This window comes from Pinus tabuliformis, chromosome Q, assembly GCF_031772625.1.
Source record: "Pinus tabuliformis cultivar Carrire ecotype Pingquan chromosome Q, CPIR1, whole genome shotgun sequence".
NCBI classification, from domain to species: domain Eukaryota; kingdom Viridiplantae; phylum Streptophyta; class Pinopsida; order Pinales; family Pinaceae; genus Pinus; species Pinus tabuliformis.
This window is the reverse complement of record NC_142296.1, coordinates 1,034,571,395-1,034,593,208: the sequence shown is the minus strand read 5'-3', so window position 1 is coordinate 1,034,593,208 and position 21,814 is coordinate 1,034,571,395.

The following is a 21,814-nucleotide window of genomic DNA, read 5'->3' as shown; positions in this document are numbered from 1 at the left end:
TTTGACACTTCAAAAGAGACAAATTCAAACCAATAAGCAAAAGTAAATGTATAATCAATCTGCAAATAGCCAATGAACTCTCTTCTAAGATCACAATCAATCAGATCTGAATCAAAGGCTACATGATGACTACTTTACTCATGCAAAGGAAAACTGTAAATGACGCCACAAACACATAAAAACACTCACATTCTTTTTGTACAAAAGGAGGCGGAATCTAAGCAAAGAAAAGGAGTTAACTGACTGGTACCTATGCTGGTTAAAGGCTGCAAAAAACAGAGATCAAAAAAGGGCAACAGAGAGCAGAGAACCCCAGCTGCACAAGGCCAAATTGGTTCAGCGCAACCTCAACACTGAGGATTTGACATTCAGCGCAGGTAGCCTTCACGGGACCTACGTTGAAATGCAGACTGCCTTCACAGTAGTTGCGCTGAAGGAGAAACTCTCGTTTCTCCTGGGTTCTGGGTCACAAATTTCTCAAAAATCAACAGTTTCAGGCCAAATCAGAAACACAAGCAAGGTATAATCAAAGGGATGCTTTGAAATCTACTAAGATCTATCACAAGGATCATCAAATCATTTGTGAATCCATTGTTCAAATCATAGACAAGTCCAGCAACTGGATCAAAGCAGCAACTTTCTACTTTGCATCCGAGAAAGATGCAGTTCGATTGTTGCTGTCAAGTCTATGAAGTAAACAAATGATAGAAACACAAATAAAATGACTAAATAAATCTCCCCAGCGGAGTCGCCAATTTGTTGTGGGGAAAAATGCCTATGCAGGACAATCCTATCCACCTAAGGTGTGACAGTGCCTTAGCAACAAACGAATACAGCTACACTCATTTCTTCCTTTATGAAATGTGAAAGAAGAGAGATCAATAGACTTACCGGTGTCTTCCGTTTGTCCCTCGATCCAATCTCCCTTCTCTTTGGGTGTTCACAGCTACTTGCCTTCTTGCTTATCCAGCTACAACTTCTTGCAAGACCACAAGAGAACAGCTACTTGCGACAAGAGAAGAACACTACACAAAGACAGATGTTCACATTAATAACTAGTTTAGGATTAGAAATAAACCAAATACACTAATACATTTATACATCAAAATACATCAGCATATAGGAGAAACCAAGATAGCTTTATTGATGAATAACAAGGTTCAGGAAGAGATACAACCCAGAGGGCTCCAATCCAGCATCTCCTTCCCAGCAAATGGAATTCCTATCTTCAGCCCCGTCAAAGCATTAAGCACCCAATGATTCCAGTCTCAACCAACAGCAATTCTTTGCAATAATAAAATTCCAGCCTCTAGATCTCATGGAGGATAGATCCATATATAGATGTTTGGAGAGAGGATGAGTCAGCTTGAGATCTGACTAGTGTCCTCTCCCTCTATCATTTCTTGAGTCCACTTGGAGGTTCTTGCTTCCACTTGGAGATTTGGAACCTCTTACTCATCACAAGTCGAATTCCCTGAGGCAAGTGTCATTTTGGAAGCTTCCTGGGTTCTGACACCTTGAGGAATGAGTTTGCCACTTGTCCAATCTCGCTCAGCGCAGGTAGCCAGTGTTGGAGTTGACATTCAGCACAGGTAGCCAGTGGAGCCATTGACATTCAGCGTAGATGGTCAGTGGAGCAGTTGACATGATCCTGAATTGACTTGTTTTTGAGCAGTTTCAGGTGGAGAACTTTTGTGAATTGTTGTGGTTTGTTAGCCTTGTTCCTCTAGGGGTAGGAACAACATGTTTAGGGACTTTGGATCCCTTAGATTATGGACATTTCATGCTCAATGTTGTAAGGCACAAAAATGTCTATAACATGGTCCTTACAATGTAAGGCTTTGTAAATTATATAATCTATCTTGCGGTTAATAGAAGGTTCCACTCTTATTTGACCAAAAAAAAATAATTATGATGACAATGGGGGCAATTTGATAAGATAATCAACTAATATCCATGTGGAGGAAAACCAATTGTTTATCAACATATTACCAGATATGACCTAGAAATTATAATAAAATAATATGCTCAAAAGTGAAGTAAATACCATGATGTGATTCGACATGTAAGAAAGAACTATACTGACAATAATATTGTGAGAGTGAGGTGATTAATAGGCCTATAAACACAAAATAAAGAATGTTATAAATAGGTGAGGTTGAAATAATGTTATAAATATAATTCCTCATTTTGCACAAAAAAGGATAAATAAATAAATAGCAAAGTAACCTAGATAAGCATAATTAATTGTACCTCGACAAGTAGACAACAATATAGCCACCTTGATCATGGCAAGAAGGGGAATTAATCCTAAATTTTTTCCATGAATGACTAAATGTAACATTGGAATACTAAAATAAAAGCTGTGTAATGCTAACAAGTACGAAAATACACCTATTGTAATCCATCATGGAACAATAGGTTAATATATATATATATATATATATATATATATATATATATATATATATAAAGAAGAACAAGAGGTATTTGCAATATATTTGTAAGTTGTGAAATAATAAAGGAAGAAATAAAAATTGATATCTTTAAGATGGTAATTATATGTGGGTTATCCTCTAAGATCATAATATAAACAATCCAACGACCACTAACATATAGAAAATGAATCTCAATTGTCTTATTTTTGGAGTTCTTGTACCTTGTATATACAAAAGACTCAATAATTTTATGATTTATGGACATGCAATACTAAATCATTGAATGATTCATTTTAATTGCATCATAATTGAGAGGGTTAAGTATAATTAAAAACAGGTCAATAAAGAATTTAATTGACTAAAAGATTGTTAATTGTAGTTCTGATATCTAAAGATTTGGGACAAATTGATATAATAGGGAAAATTAGTAGAAATTGTACAAAAAATATATATTATGATGAAACAAAAGAGGTAGAAAAAAACAAAATATAGTTCCTTGCAGGTATGATGTTGTTCTTTTGACCAATGATAAGTTGGAAGGAGAACATAAGAAGATATATATATTTGTGTGTGTGTGTGTGTGTGTTCGTGGGTGTGTGTGTGTGTGTGTTCGTGTGTGTGTGTGTGTGTGTGTTTGTTAGGTACACATGACAATCAACATGCATACTAAATACTTCTAAGATGCATTTTCTTTAACATGGTTTAAAAAATGGATAGTGGGTACAAGTAGAATGTTGTCATAAATCGGCAAGCAGTTGAGTAAGGTAAGAAAAAGATGTGTGGCATATAATTTTATGAAAAATAAAGTTGTGGTAAGGAAAATATTGATAGCATAGTGGCACAAGTGCTATTCATGCTTTTTGAGGTGTTGGCATGGAAGGTGCAACATGCTACCAGCTAATGTCATTCCAAATAAATACCTTAAGTAACTTTAATATGACTTTCATAAATACAAGTAAAGTTTAATCAAGTGATTAATTAGAATGAAAACATGTTCACAAGTTAGTATATTAAGAAAACCTCATGTTGAGAAAACTGACAGTTATGGAAAATATAGAACAGAAAGGATGCGAAACCCCAAGAAGAGAGTCAAGATGAAATCATGAGTCAAGCATGTCAAGGAAGTAACGTTGTGTGATTTGGCAAGAGAAGCATCATGTTAACATTCATTGATTTTATAAGTTGTACTCTTGAGTCATCGTGGTGATTTAATTTAATATCACCTTGTGCTTTTAAGCCTTGATGGTACTGAGAAAGATCAGAGGGTAAGGATGAAACTAAAGAATTTAATTAAAAAAAAAAACAAAAAAAAACTAATCAACACTTCTATAGGTAACTAACATGGACATAACTAGGCTTCCTTGAATAAATGAAACAAATAATATCTACAACGAACAAGGTAATTTGAAGTGATCATCCTAGAAATTGGTAATATTTTGTTATGGAATATCTGATTTATGAGGATTTCTAAAGAATAGATGTTTGGTTATAAGCTAACATAGGGATTTATACTTAAAACATTAAAAAATAGGGATGATGATAATAATTATGATGACAACGGGACCAGTCTAATAAGATAATCAACTAATATCCATGTGTAGGAAAAATCGTTGGTTATCAACATATTAAGAGATATCACATGCCAATTGTAATAAAATAATATGTTGAAGAGTGAAGTAAATACCATGATGTGATCTAACATGTAAGAAATAAATATGCTAACAACAATATTGTGAGAGTGAGGCGATTAATAGGCCTATGAACACGAAAGAAATAATTTTATAAATAGGTGAGGTTGAAATAATGTTATAATTAGAATTCTTCATTTTGCACAAAAAAAAAGATAAATAAATAAATAACAAAGTAACCTAGAAAAGAATAATTAATTGTACCTAGACAAGTAGACAACAATATAGCCGCCTTCATTGTGGCAAGAAAGGGAACTAATCCCGAATGTTTTCCATGCATGAATAAATGTAACATTTCAATACTAAAATAAAAGTTGGGTAATGCTAACAGGTATGGAAATAGACCTATTGTCATCCATCATGGAACAATAGATCAATATATATATATATATATATATATATATATATATATATATATATATATATATATATATATATATATATATATATATATATAAGAAAAAGAGGTATTTGCAATATATTGGTACTTCAGGGTTCGGAAGATACATCGAGATCACATATTGGGGGTCTTTTTCAATTGACCTAACGATTATGTAGGTAAAAGGATATATCCTTATTGTTGATGGGTTGCAATGATACTACCAACTCTTAATAGGTCAAGGTTGCAAATCGTTGTAGGGCTGTGATAAATTTTGATGAACTATACATAAATAATCACTGAAAATGTCTTTAATAAGTTGAAGTTATATATATATATTCTAAAAGTTACTGGTCAAACATAATGACAGCTCTAATGAATGTGGATGTAGTTCGAGCTAGATGAAGTGTTCTTGGTCAACCTTCTATGCATTCTCAATCAGAGAGAAAGTATTCATATTTGAGAGTGGGGGAACCCTCTAACCCAGGAGAGGTTACCTGGGAAGAAGAAGAATTTATGTGAGAGGCATGTTCCAGCCTACTTTGAAGGCCAGGTAAAACACCAAGTATGGCATTTCACTCAAGGGGGGGAAGATGTAATACCCCTCAATAAATAGTAAATATTTTAATTACTTTTTACTACAAACACTAGGGAAACTATGAGCTAAGTGGAAGTCTTGGTGATGAATTTATATGTTAAAGGTTCATTTAAATTTTTTAAGTAATTTGGTTATAGTTCAACCAAGGAAATTACAGGAAAAGTCACTAAGTGAAAGTTCATTTAACAAGCGGTTAGAAGACAGTTGCTCCCATCCTTAGAGATAAACCATCACAGTTGGGAAAAGAAGCCATGGAAGGTATGAGAGGAACCTAGGGAAAGTGAGAAGGGAGAGAAAGATGATAAATCCCTTGAATACGAGGTTTCTAAGAGAAGGCGGGATGCTATAAGTGGGGTGTTCCTGAGCTGGCTAGAGCCAGTGGAATCCCTAAATCATACTTGTGAAGTATGTGAGTTCTAAGCTGGACTTGTACAATCTTGATGCCTTGGACAGAGTAGGTTAGGTCATTTTCAACAACTACTATGGAAATGGAACTGGCATGGGGGATAATTGGAAATAATTTCCATTCTCAATGGTCAAGAGGAGTGGTCTTCTTCCTCATAAATTTCCTCGCTATCCCTAACTAAAACAAATAAGTATTTCAACTTTATGTTTTTGGAGTATTAGTTGTACAAGTATGACTCCACTATAAAATCTTGCTATGGACGATAACATTGACTGGTTATAGAGGATTATACGAAAACATTTTAATAAATTCCTAAAGAAACATGTATGTGACTGTATGTCTATACAAAATAAATTGGGGTATGACGGAATGTGTGAAGAAAATTGTTATGATTCATTATTAAAGGTTGATGTGAAAAGTTAGTGAGTCAGCAATACAAACAGGAAATATTTAGAATCGGTTAATCTTAACTAATTCATGGAATTCATAATATGAAACATACTATATGTTTGTATTTGTAATTTTCATTTGGACAAAAAGTAGGCCTAGGTGAAGAACTAGGTCTCACTTATCCATTAGAAAACAAAAATAATACTAATAGAATGAATTCCATATTTAGTTGACAAGGGAATCAGAAAACATTGACAGATAAGTCACAGTTGACTATATTGGTCCCTCGGCCAAGCGAATGCGACCAATATCTAGGGGAAATTCTAGGCTTGCAGTTAAACTCTGCAGAAACAAGACAGACTTGGGAAGGCCCATCCTAAAACATTTATGAGTATCACATTGCAGAATAATTTTCAGAAGGGAAGAACTTATGTGTGAATTTAAGGATCTAAGAAACATTATATTTGAGCTTGAGTTATCAACAATATATTGTTCATGAATTCAAACATACAAGGCTCATATTCTACAACAAAATATAGCCATGTTACCACACCATCTACCTAGGAAAACTGAAAAATGACAAGAATTACAGAAGTTTATTTGTTTTAAATAAAAATACCATTCTAAATTCAAAAGAATGTTTAAATAATAAATGAAGCCATAAAAGAGTGAAAATGTGAAATCATTAGAAATAAGAAAGATATTATTAGGGATAGACACCAAAAGGAGAGTAATAAATAAGAATTTGGAATACTTTGAATCCTCTTTTGAAATTTTTGTGGCTTTCCATGGTGTAAGGATCCTATGTTAAGATGCATCCTAAGTGAAATTGATATTATTTTTTTATTAAAACTTGGGAACATGATGAGTCTAAGGTCCCTCACATAGATGGATTCATTTTATGGTCATCTTGCAACAAAAAATCATCTCACATAGCAATTGAAGGAATAGCCTATTATATAAAAAAGAGTGCCTCTCCTTACACTCAGTTCCATGAGTTAGACCCCTCAATCGATACATTTGAATCAAAATCTCTAATAATAATGATAAGAGGATTTATATCACAATTTGTTATTTTGTAACTATCAACTCTATATTTTATAAGAAAAACAATCTAGATAATAATTTCCCTTATAATACCTTCGAGAAAGATATCGTGGTCTAAGGAATGCAGGTAACCTCCTCTTGTTAGGAGACTTTAATGAGAAAAGTGCATATAACCAAGCTATTTTTCTAGGTAATGATTCAGAAACTAATCATCTTTGGCTAGATGAGGATCTTGACTTATCTATTAGATTCAAAAGAAACTTTTAGGACCTCACGAACAATTTATTTGGTATCGATTTACTTAAACTCTTTAGTTTTCGAAACCTTATAATTTCATTGGAGGAAATTTAAGCCTTAAAGTGCCATTGAAATTTGTACATAATTTGCATGTCATAATATGTAAACCAATCAAAATCCTTAAATTTAAAAATAGGTACATGTAAATATTTTGGAGTGAACGGAAGAAAAAATAATTTTTTAATTGTAGTTTTGGTTTATCTCCTTATAGGTTTACTCAAATTTCAAGTGTAGAAACTCATTGTATGTGAAATCAAATTATGCATCTAATGAGTACCCATTATGTATAATTTTGTGAAGACCCACATTGAGAAAAATTGAACATACATTAAAAAAGTATGTTTAACACGCTTTTTTAATGTATCTTCAATCTTTATCAATGTGGGCCTTCTAAAAAGTATGCATAATGGGTACTAGTTGGATGTCAAATTTAATTTCACATCCAAAAATTGTCTATAATTTATATTTGAGTAAACCTATAAAGAGAAAAACCAAAAATACAATTAAAAAAGTAGTTTTTTTCATTTCCCTCCAAAATTTATCTCTTATTTTATTATTTTTAATTTTATTTTCTTATTTTTCCTTAGGAGGCCACTTTTAGGCTAAAATTTCTTGTAATGGTAATGGAATAATCAAGTGGTAAAACTCCAAGAAAATTACTTGTATTCATGTGGTTAGAAGTGATGTCCTAGATTATGTTATATATGATATCCATGTTTCCTACCAAATTGTAAACTATGACCTCTTAAATGACCATGAGCCTAACTTTATTTATATAACTTTAACCTTAATTCTAAAATTTCCATGCAAAACAAGAACATTCATGAGATTTGCAAGAGTCAAAGCCACATCCTTTTTGGCAAGAGTAAAATGGGTCTATTCTTAAGGGATTTAGATATCGATTACTCATCTTAAATTATAAGGATAAAATTGAAAACCTCTATCATAATTTTATTACAACTCTCTATGCTACCATTAGCAAGTTCTCTACCAAGATGTCATATAAAAAGAATAATAGAACTACCAACCCTTCATATGATAATGATTGTAAATTTATATAAAATAAATTATTTATGATCCTAATGAAACCTTACAACTTGATAGGATAAATATGTACGAATATCTTATTACAAGAAGGAAAAGATTATATATAAGTATAAATCAAGAGTGTTTATTGCACCTCCCTATGTATGATTATAGAAATTTTTTGAAGAAAAATCTGATTCGTAAGACTAAAAAAGTCCATTGGTTCCCCTTCAAAACTAGAATATTTACCTTAAAAACCTCTATCAATTCTCTAACGCCATGAGCACGTTTTTTAATTCCCCTATAGAGGATGTGACACCCCAAATGAAAATAGTTTATTATGGTTTGTTTAAATAATATGTTACTTATGGAGATATTTTAATTAAATAAATAAATAAATAAAAATAGGTTTGGTAACTTCCTACCTAAACCATGTGTGGAAAAAGAAAAAATATTGAGTGGTCATGTATTTTGAGGAATGTGTATTCCTAAAATTTGGAAATAATATTAAAAGGCTATTTTTCTTAGTGATTATGTTTATAATAGAATGGAAAAACATTGGCCAAGGTGTAGAATTAACCACCGATATTTTTGGGCAAGTAGTTTTCAGGTGAAGGAAAGGAAATTGATTCTGCTAAATATAAATAAGGGATTCTTTCTTCTACGAGAGCACCTAGATATGGTGTTAAGAATAAGTATCAAGAAATGAAGAATTGAAACTGAGAAAGGAAAAGTGGAAATCAATAATGTGAACAAGCGAGACTAAATTTCTTTACAACACAGAATTAGACTCAGGGGAACTAGTAGTTCAAGGTATTTTTGTTACTAAAATTTTCGGTTGGGAGGAAGCTGAAAGGAAGGAACTTATCAAACTATATCTTCAAATAATTTTTATTTTGTTTTACTCTTAGAGAGAGAGAGAGAGAGAGAGAAACGTCCGAATCTTTTGAATTATTTTCTCAGTACATGTATAATGAGAGTATGGTTTACTAAGATTTCTTTTACATTCTATATGTAAACCTCTTTTGATTATGTTATTATAGAAATAAAGCCCGAAAGGTTAGCTAAATTGGTCAAGTTCTTGTCATTAAAGCACCTTGATAATGGGAGGTCATGGGGTCATTTATCCTTATGCGCTCGAGGTTACGCTCTACTAATAAGTTGATGGGATGTGATCCCTTTAGGTGGAACTACCTATATATTTCCTCTGGGAAAGAAAAAGGATATTATAGTAATATTCAGATAACTATAATAAACATTGAAATACTTATTAGGAAACAAGTTAGTAATAGAGATGGCATAAAATCATCGTAACAGTGATAAAATGGAAGAGATACTATAATATATATATATATATGAGGAAGAAAAATGTCTTTCTCCTTCCTTTAAACAATATAGATATAAATGTATAATGAATTATTTTAAGTTGAAGTAATAGATCTATTTGCAATAATAATTGTAGTGAATGTATTCATAAGGATTGAAAAAAAATCGCCAATAAAAGAAGACATATGTATATTTGTATGTTCTCGAGAATCGTGTACCAAGATATGCATTCAAGAATAATTCATTAACACCAAAGAAAGCTCTTGAGTTGGAGATTTTGTATTTAAATGATTTATGGCACACAATATTGTAATGCATTCACACTGATAATTTCCATTATGAAGGGGTTAATAGAACATATACAAGAAAATAAAAAAAAATAAGTATATTGTTTAAAAGAGAAAAAAATTAGAAATATGGAAAATATAATTTGTAACAATATAAGAAACATGTTGGTTTTGATATACATATATTATCACTTACATTTAATATTAATGTTCCTTAAGTATATTGAGCATCTACATATTTATGTGTATTACAAAGATTAAAATAAGACTACTCAATAAAATGTGAATCTGATGAAAAGAATTTAGTTAAAGATTGATGGCACAACCTATTGTTACCAACTTGTTAACATGTAAGTACAGTCCATGTTCAATAAATAGAAATCGTTGTATGTAGATATATATTAAATCTTTACATGTTGCTTGTTTTAATATGTGCCAAGACTTTATTGATATATTCAACTATGAACAACACATTAAAGAACAAAATCTCCTAGAACCAAGAGAATAATCATGTATTATACAATGTTGATGATATAAATATGATATTTCAAATTGGATATTTGTGCCGAAGCTAAGAATTAATTATAGTATTAACACACGCACATATGAAATTAGAATCATGTGTCATATCGTAATGAAAAGTTGTTTTTCTTGAATAATAGTTTAAGCTACAAAAGAATAATATTATATATATATATATATAATCTCATATGCACAAAATGAATATTTAAGAATTAGGGGATGGGTATTTTACAGAGGATGATATCCTTTCCTTAGAAAAAATTGAGTTTGAGGTTAAGTAGCTCACTAATGGGAAAGCTAAGGATGTTGAAGGCTACCTAGATGAAATTTTTAAAAGAGGAGAACTTATCCACATAATATAAATACACAATGTCTTTAATTTAGTAGTGAAGCAAGGCTTCTGTAAGCCTTGGATACAGAGCCATATTGCACTTGTCTTTAAGGGTGTCAATAAAATCATTCCCTCTCATTACATTACCATTATGATTAGCCACATTTTATACAAGCTATAAATTATTATTTTGGAAAAGAATATTAGCCTTTGGATTAAAAGCCATGGTAAATGAGATAAAGGTGAAGCTATGTTTATGAGATGTCATCAAATGTGGACCATATTTATTATCTTAACATAATCTTAGAGGAATATTTCAATGATAAAATTGATCTCTTTTATTGTTTTGTTTACTTCAGAAAATCTTTTAACACCATTCAAATAAAAAAAATATGGAAGAGGATAGAAGAGATAATGGTTCCTCTCAAATTGGGGGCTGTTATTACATGAATATATGAGAATTTTATTACCAAGTTTAGAAAAAAAAAGGGTTTATTTGGAATAAATTAAATGCAATATTGGATTCAAGTCAGAGTTCCCATTACCCTCTACAGTTTTTGGAATATATATTGATAACTAGAAGAGTATTTGGAAGATGTAGGTTGTGTTGGCCCCACATTCACTGGTATAGTCATAATGCTTCTCCTTTACGCCTACAATATTTCTCTTTTGACAGAGCCATTATGATCTTAGAAAGTAAATTAGAATCCTCCAATATTTCTTCTCCAAGGTGGATACGATTGTAGATACAGACAAAACTAAAGTCATGATAATTAGATCCAAAAAAAATCACCTATAATAATTGTATTTATGATAATGGCTCATTGGAGGAAATTCTTTCATACAAATATCGCGTAAGTGACATACATCATAAACTCAATTGGAATTATAACATTGAGAAAAGGATAAATGGAGGTTGGGAAGTTGATTATGGGCATGAAAACAATTGTAAGTTGGTAGATATTTGCACCTGGGATTTAAGAAAACACCTCTTTGAGACTCTCGTCCCTCTTTTTATTTGATATAGATGGGAGTTTTGGCGTTACAGTATATACAAAACCAATTTATAACCTATAATATCAATATTAAAAGAAATATTTTCTACCCTACACTCCTAATTGAAGAAAGCATTTCTATGGTTAAAAATGTCGGTATAACTAAGTATATTTTGTATAATAAACCATTATACAACATGTCTACCAAGAGATTTCTTAAAATTGCTTCTAAATATAGCCATATACCCCCATAAGGCTGCCCAACCTTGGATGGACCATTGGAGAATAAAGGAGGAGATCATCTTGCAGAACTTGTATAATAATCAAAATATTATTACTTCTAAATTTAAGAAGATATTATGGGGAAATAAAGAGTTAGAGGGAGAAAGAAAACTATGATATTTTAAGGAAGTGATATGTTGATTTTTGTAGCTTCAACAACTACTTCTAGCCTGGTGTCTTGACTAGAAGGAAGTTAGTTTGCCCTCTTTGGGAGCTTGCATACAACATGCAAGGCATTCATGTTAGTTGTATATGGCATGTGGCATTTTCATGCTGATTTAATATGACATGTGGAGTGTGCAAGAGAGTTCAAGAATGTAGATGAGTTGCATGTGACATGCATTGCAAGCTAAATTTATGACTACCTTGAGTTAAAGTAAATAAATATAAATATAAAAAGTTAACTAAATTAAAGTCACTTATCTTCAGCTACTTAACGAGCTAATTTTGGTTGTCAATCTTATCTTAGAAAAGCTATACAATGAGCCTAAGGGTTGAAGAAAATAAACAAAAAAAACACAAGGTTGAGAGTGGCATCTCAATGAGCATTTTATAGGTCTCAGAGAGTTCAGAGGGGCTAGAGATCTAAACCCACAAGAGAGAGTAGATTTTTTTGATCGGGTCTACAATATTATAGTATTATTTTCTCAGTTTGGTCATTATCCTAGGATGGGAGCCAAAGTAAGTTATAAGTTTTATTAATGAAGAACTAATTTTTTGAGAAGAAGTATGTTTGTGGTTCATGTGATTTAGATCATAATTCTATTCCACTAAATATTATGTGTTATGGATCTAGTTATTTGTTTATTTAATAATTTATTACTTGGAATAAATGTTAGGTGTTGGGTTCAATAAAATATAAAATGGTATCAAAGATGAGACTCGAAATTGATCTTAGGATTTAAATTTTTTAGTTTGTACTGAATCTCCAGAGCCAAGTTCAATTGTGATTATACGAACATAATTGTTTTTAAGTGAACAAAGTAAATCAATTGAATGGCTAAGAACAAATTGTTTACCAAGCTAGATATTTTTTTTAGTGGGAAAAAAATATATAAACAAAATAAATAGAAAAATAATAAAAAAGGAATGGTTCCTAGGTGGCCAAAAATCCTGACCCAATTTTCATGACTAGAACAACGGTGAACCAACATGGCTACTCAGCTAGTAACACCATGCATAGAGGAACAACAATAGGGAGAGTTAGTACAATGCATGCGATAAAGGAATCAAGGCAGAGAATCAAATGATCGAGTAACAAAGTGAGTGGAGGTGTTGATGTGTGAGGTGATAAGTTTGATAGGCATCACAAGAAGTTAGCTCAGTATTGGCAAGGCCCGTGCACTAGCAACTAGAAGGAGAATTATTGGTCATTGAAAGATCTAGTCATTACAAAGGCTGGAAGAAACAAGACATTAGGTTTGTGTAGCTCCTAAAGCACATAAGAGATGATAGGGGTGAGGAGGCCAATTTCCAAATTCCTATATAGAGAAATTTATAGAGAGTGGTCCCCAAGGGAATTAGATGGGGTTGCAGGATAAGGGAAAACTAGCATAGGCTGTTAGAGGTTTATGTGAGAAAAACACACAAAAATTTAACATTGGGTCGAGCTGCACATAGCAGATAATACTTGGGGCTGTTGAAATCCTTAGTCATAGGTTTACATAGTCCAGCCATAGGCATTTTTCATCTAGGGATATAGGTGGCAATGAGGTTTTTTTCGGGTCTCGACATGATTTAAGGCCAACCAACGGATCTGTCAATTGGGTGATAGGAAAATACCAGTTGACATGTAGAGAAGTTGTGAGTCGTCAGTGCTAACCACACAGGTACTAGAGGATACTAGTTGTCAGGTGGGCCACATGGATAGCATGAGGTTCTGTCATGCTAGAAAATGGTCTACATGCATCCAAGATAGGTATTCAGGGTTCAGCTAGTCAAGGTGTTTTGTAAGGGATAGTGATAGTGCATCCTAGGACATAGAAGTGTAGGAAACTTCTTCATTAGGAGAATTCATTTTTGGCATAGTTGGATTAACTGTACAATATGGTAATCATTCTCGAGGTTAAATAAAACCTAGATAGCTTTTCCAACTACAGTATATGGAAGGAGATGTTTTGAATAGTATTGGAGCATAATGGGAATTGAAAATTTGTAGCACAAAATAATATCCCTCCAACCATTGCAACCTTTATGGTCGCCCATAATAAGAATGACATGAAATCCAAGAGGATTATCTTAGATAGAGTGAAGGACCACATTATTCCTCATATATCTAGAAATAAAATATCCATAGAAATGTGGGAGTAGTTAACCAAGTTACACGAAAGCAACAATGAGAACCAAAAAATGGTGTTGAGAGAGAAACTCAACAATGCCAAGATGTCCATGAATGAAATTTTTTCTTTTTATCTCACAAAAATATATCAAGTGAACGAAAAGTTTGTTGCATTAAGGGAGAAAGTTTCGAACTCATAATTGATAAGGAGAACTCTAAAGAAGGTTCACAAAGTAATTGGTTTCCTTCCTTAAAGGAGAGGTGGCATTGGAGAAGCTCCCAACATAGGATAAGTTGTGGGATGAATTCACCCAAGAGGAGACTCATGAGGAGTCTCTTCATGGGAACCAGGTAAAAGGTGAAATGGATGAGGAGAACTTGGCTCTTTTAGGTCATGCAAGAAAAGAAAGGAAGTTGTCAAGATGAACAAAGGGAAGGAGGATCCTCTCAATATGGGAAGAAGAAGGGCATGATCAAATTCAAGTTATTTTCATGTTGCAAGTAGGAAATGCAATACAATGTCCAAAAAAAAAGAAAGAAAGGGAAATAGTAGGTTGTAACATTAGCCAAGATTGAAGATTTTGCAGCAAAGTTTGACGAGGAGTTATCATTAGTGGTTGTTTCTCTTTATGAAACTAGTGTTAAAATTTCTAAGTTTGTAGACAATAATGTAGTGTTTATAGGTAGTGGAGCATCTCACCATATGCCAGGAATGAAGGATGTGTTCCTTAGTGTTTCAAATATGGATTCATACATGCAAGTGAGAGTTCAAATTTCTCCACATGCATTTGAACCAAGGATTCAAATTTCTCCACATGAATTTGAACAAAGTGATGCAATAGAAGTAAAACAACTATTCCAGGGATTGCCACACCTACAACTTCTAGTTGAAGGTGCAAACCAAGGAGGACATAATGTGCTCATTCCATCCTCATACAAAAAAATTGAATTTTCTATTTCATAGAAAACAAGAATTTTGAGAGATATTTTCATAAACCTTGATAATGAACATGTACATCTTTATTTACTACCTTCCAACCAACACATTTTAAAGAAGCAATAAAAAAGAAAGAATGGGTTAAAGCTATGAATGAAGAATGTTTATCCATATAGAGGAATGATACATGGAGTCTTGTAGATCTACCGAAAGAGAAAACAAGAATTAGAGTCAAATGGGTCTATAAGGCCAAGTTTATTGAAAAGGGGGAAATTGAAAAGGGTAAACCCAGATTGGTAGAGAGAGGATTTTCATAAAATCCTAGAGTAAATTATGAAGAAACATTCACCCAAATAACAAGAGTGGATACCATCAAAACAATATTAGCAATAGCATCAAAGAATCATTCGTTAAGTTATCAATGTATCAAATGGTTGTCAAAACATCATTTTTATAAAATGGACTTTGAAGAGAGAAGTTTATGTAGATCATCCTCTAGGGCATGAAATCAAGGGTTAAGAATATAAATTTTATAGGTTAAAGAAGGTTTTGTATGCTTTAAAACAAGCCCGTAGAGCATGGTACAACAAAATTGATTCATATATGCTCAACAAAGTCAAATGCAACATGAAGGAACCCACTCTCTATAATAAAACATATACGCAAGGTAGTATTATAATTGTTTGCATATATTTTGATGATATAATTTATACAAGAAATTTGCAGCTTAAAGAGTTTTGAACAACCATGAAGAATGAACTTGAGATGACCAATCTTGGTCACATGAAATATTTTCTTGGAATAGAAGTTGTACAATATGAAAAAGGAATCTTGATTCTTCAAAGAAAGTGTGTAAATGATATTTTGACAAGATTTTAGATGATCAAATGCAAGCCAACAAACACACCATTTTTCCCAGGAACCAAGTAGTTAAAAGAAGGCAAGAGTTCAACAGTCAATTCCACTTTGTACAAGTAGTTAGTAGGCAATCTAATGTATCTCATAGAAAAAAAGAATTATATAATGTACTTAGTTAGTATATATCCAGGTTCATGTACTCACCAAAAGAAACTCAATGGAAAGCAAGAAAAAACATTTTCATGCAAGAAAATTAGAGTTTGGAATTTTATATATTGATTCAAAGAACAACCATCTTGTTGGTTACATATATAGTAAATTTAAAGGAAGTATTGATGATAGAAAGAGTACTTCAGGTTATGCATTTCACGTGGGTACAAGACTGATTTCATTGGAATTCAAGAAGTAGCCCATTGTTTCCATTTCATGAGAAAAAAAATAATATCTAGCAAGAATAGGGGAAACATGCCAAGAAGTTTGTTTAAGAAGATTCATAAATGATCTTGAGCCTAAAAATAGAAGGATCCAACTCCTATTTTTTTAATAATAATTCATCTATTTCTGTTTCCAGAACTCATGTATTTCACCACCAAAGTAAACACATTGATACCAGATATCACTTCATTCATCAGCTTTTCAACAAGGGGAATATATCTCTTTAATTTTTGTGGATGAAGAGACAACACTTAGGCATTGTCAATAAATTTAACAATTCATATTAGGAGGGATTTTTAAAGTATAGTAATCTCCCTTGGTAACTAGAGTGAGTAGCAAGTTACATGTTAATACCAGTGGGACACTTAATTTTCAGTACAAGTTAATTTTTAGATATCTAGTATTTTTAGAGGTAGTTAATCCTAAATATCTCTAAAATCTCATAGTTATAGATAATTATAGAAATTAACCACCCACTGTAAAATCTATAAATGATGAAAACAGAAACCTATGCCCCAAGGTTTTTTTCATTGTCTTCATTAGTGTGCATATTTGTTCTTTCTATCACTTTTGTGATAATACACCTACACAATTTTGTAGATAAATAAAATTCATCATTATATATTTAAAATCATCTCACATGTAACATTCTCAAAACTCTTGCATATTTTATGAGGGCAAGTTAACCTTGAAACTTTTTACCTGGAAATTTCCATGTCATGAGAGATGAAAAATTGTGATAGATGAAAATTTAGATAATGAAACACAAGGAATGGAAAAATTTGTCTTTATACAATATATCACATCATAGTAAGATTCTAATTTTAGCATCTTAAAAAAAAATATGTACAGTTTTGGGAGGAATTTCTTTTGTTTTTAAAGTCTGGTAGAGAATTTCTTTTGCATAATTTTTTAAGATCATTTTTTAGTAAAAGGTTTTGATTAAAACCAAGGAGAATGCCAAGCAATGCTTATGAAAAATACCATAGTGATTTTCACTATGAAAGAATCAAAGCATGCTCAATTAAGGAAAAAATGAAAGTTTAGAAATAATATGTTTAGCAAGCCCATGGAAATCTAGAAACACTCAAAGCAAAACGAAAAGCTCCATGTTTTTCATTAAATGTTAAAATTAATGAACATGAGGTTATTGATAGTTCAACATATTGATATAATAGGGAAAACTAGTAAAAATTCTACAAAAATTGTATATTACGAAGAAACAAAAGAGGTAAAGAAAAAACAAAATATAGTTCCTTGCAGGTATGATGTTGTTTTTTTGACCAATGATAAGTTGTAAGGAGAACATAAGAAGATATATATGTGTGTGTGTGTGTGTGTGTGTGTGTGTTTGTTAGGTACACACAATAATGAACATGCATACTAATTACTACTAAGAGGCATTTGTCCTAACATGGTTTGAAAAATGGATAGTGCGTACAGGTAGAATGTTGTCAGAAATAGGAAAGTAGCCAAGCACGGTTAAAAAAAATACGCATGGCATATAATTTTATGAAAAATAAATTTGTGGTAAGGAAAATATTTATAGAATAGTGGCACAAGTGCTATTTATGCTTGTTCAGGTGTTGGCATGGAAGGTGCAGCATGGTACCAGTTAATGTCATTCTAAATAAGTACCTTAAGTAGCTTTAATATCACTTTCATAAATACAAGTAAAATTTAATCAAGTGATTAATTAGAATGAACACATGTTTACAAGTTAGTATATTAAGAAAACCTCATGTTGAGAAAATCGACAGACATGGAAAATATAGAACAGAAAGGATGCAAAACCCCAAGAAGAGAGTCAAGATGAACTCATGAGTTAGGAATGTCAAGGAAGTAATATTGTGTGATTTGGTGAGAGAAACATCATGTTAACGTTCATTGATTTTATAAGTTGTACTCTTGAGTCATCATGGTGATTTCATATAATAACACCTTGTGGTTTTAAGCCTTGATGGTACTGAGAAAGATCGGAGGGGAAGGATGAAACTAAGGAATTTAATTAAAACAAAACAAAACTAATCAACATTTCTATAGGTAACTAACATGGACATAACTAGGCTTCCTTGAATAAAGGAAACAGATAATATTTGCAACGAACAAGGTAAGTTGAAGGAATCATCCTAGAAATTGGTAATATTTTGTTATGGAATATTTGATTTATGAGGATTTCTAAAGAACATATGATTGGTTATAAGCTAACATGGGGATTTATACTTAAAACATTTCAAAAAAAATATGGTGATAATAATTATGATGACAGTGGGACTAGTCTGATAAGATAATCAACTAATATCCATGTGGAGGAAAAACCATTCGTTATCAACATATTAACAGATATCACATGCCAACTGTAATAAAATAATATGTTGAAGAGTTAAGTAACTACCATGATGTGATCTGATGTGTAATTAAGAAATATACTAACAATGATATTGTGAGAGTGAGGTGATTAATAAGCCTATGAACACGAAAGAAAGAATGTTATAAATAGGTGAGGTTGAAATAATGTTATAAATAGAATTCCTTGTTTTGAACACAAAAAAAAGATAAATAAATAAATAGCAAAGTAATCTAGATAAGAATAGTTAATTGTACCTGTACAAGTAGACAACAATATAGTCGCCTTTATCATGGCAACAGAGGGAAGTAATCCCGAATGTTTTCCATGCATGAGTAAATGTAACATTGCAATACTAAAATAAAAGCTGAGTAATGCTAATAGGTATGGAAATAGACCTATTGTAATCCATCATGGAACTATATATATATATATATATATATATATATATATATATATATATATATATATATATATATATATATATATATATATATATATATATATATATATATATATATATAGGGAAAATTTTAAGAACCCCCCCTAAATTTACATGTATAATAAATGGGCGAATCTCCATGGTATATAGGAAAAATGGAAGGCGATTTTATCAATAATATGATATGTATATATAATTTTTTAGCGAATCTCTTACGAGGCATGGCGAATATTTTACTCAATTATAAAATCTTGCGTTTATTGAATACACAAATGAAATCATTGCATTTCTTTATAATATCTTTTGAAATCAAAATTACCGAAATTACATATCCATAACCGAGTGGTTCCCCGTGCCATTCACAGAAAGCATGAGAAAAAACCTAATACTATATATAAAACCAAGAAAAATTCAAATTCATCACTTCTAGGGACCTCATAACCACCCCGCCAATACACAAGTATGTTCCTATTTGCAATTAGAAAAATTACAAAAATTACAATCTGTTTACTCCAACATATGTTGGAAAGTTATAGAAGGATGGCTAGTGCAATCAATCCATTCCTTTTAGCCTTGGATTTGTTTCAGTTTAAAACAGAAGTATACAAATATACTTGTCCAATGTCTATGCTTTAACCATTCACCTTAAGATGTTTTTACAATATAATTTCCTAAGTCTATTTAATATCTTCATTATCATAAAAACCAACCTATATCCATCTTAACTCCACATCTACCATTCTTAGGGGGATGAAATCTATTTATCCCTCTGAGAACTTGGTAGACCAAGAATTAAGATGGATCTAAGATGATAGAATTTCCCCTTTAAATAGTCTATGCTCACATGAATACCATGGTATTACCATGGGTCAATACCATGGGTTATCATAAACCTGGAGCTTAAAAATTACTATTAGTAATTTATAAAAATTAATAAAATTAATAGTTGATTTTTATTTTATTTTTTATTTTAACCAAGCTAAAATGTTTAGCATACATTAAATTACAACATCCATTTTTACTCTTGATCGGATCAAATATTTTTTCACTCTATGCTAGTTTGCATATCAAAATATTTGATACCTCTCGGGGGTTAGTAGATCCAATGTAAATATGGATATATGCTGGTTTAATTCCCCCATTTAAATAGGCTACCTTCCAGGTGAATACCATGGGTCAATACCATGTGCCATTTTCATTTTTATTAATACTAATATTAGGGTTAATAATGCTTTTTTGCATGGTATTAATAACAATCTAGTCCATGGTATTTGTCCCATAGTATTTTTCCCATAGGTTTCACCAAAATATAACCCATTTTTTGAGTGTTCGTAAATATAAGGTGACTTACGGAGTAAATATAAATCTGTTTACCATACCTCTCGTTTATTTATATTTTTATTAATTTACCATACCTCTTTTACAAATATGGTATTTGGCCCATAGGATTCACTTAAATAAAACCTCTTTCTTGAGCTTTCATAAATAGAATAAGGGTTATGGACTAAATATAAAAAGTGGTTTTATTTATTTACAATGCGTCTAGTTTATTTATATTTTTATTTATTTACCATAATTTTTGAGTAAGTATAAAAAAATGTTTTATTTATTTACCATACCTCCACTTTACTTATATTTTTATTTGTTTACACCCTTGCATGTATATAAGGTGACTTAAGGATTAAATATAAAAAATGTTTTATTTATTTATCATACCTCTCATTTATTTATATTTTTATTAATTTACCATACCTCTTTTATAAATATTGTATTTGGGCCTTTGGCCCATAGGATTCACTTAAATAAAACCTATTCTTGAAAATGGGTGAATGGATTCACTTAAATAAAACCTATTCTTGAAAATGGGTGAATGGTTTCACTTAAATAAAAACCTATTCTTGAAAATGGGCGAATGGAAGGTTGTAACTCCTAATTTCAAGGGCTAAATTTACCTTTTTTACCCTCTCCCTTAAAATAAGGTGGGCTATTTGAGGTGATTTGTAAAAATGTACTATGATACAAAATATTCGCCCATTAAAAATTTAAAACCCCTTAATTTCGCCAAAGGGCGAACATTCGCCCCTAAAATTTTCTATGATATCTATATCTATCTATATATATATATATATATATATATATATATATATATATATATATATATATATATATATATATATATATATATATATATATATATATATATATATATATATATAGAGAAAGAGGTATTTGCAATATATTGGTACTTCAGGGTTCAGAAGATACATCGAGATCACATAATGGGGGTATCTGTCAATTGACCTAACCATTATGTAGGTAAAAGGATATATCCTTATTATAGATGGGTTGCAATTATACTACTAACTCTTAATGAGTACAAGTTGTTAATCCTTGAAAGGTTGTGATAAATGTTGATGAACTGTACATAAATAATAATCGAATATGTTTTTAAAATGTTGGAGTGATATATATATATATATATATATATATATATATATATATATA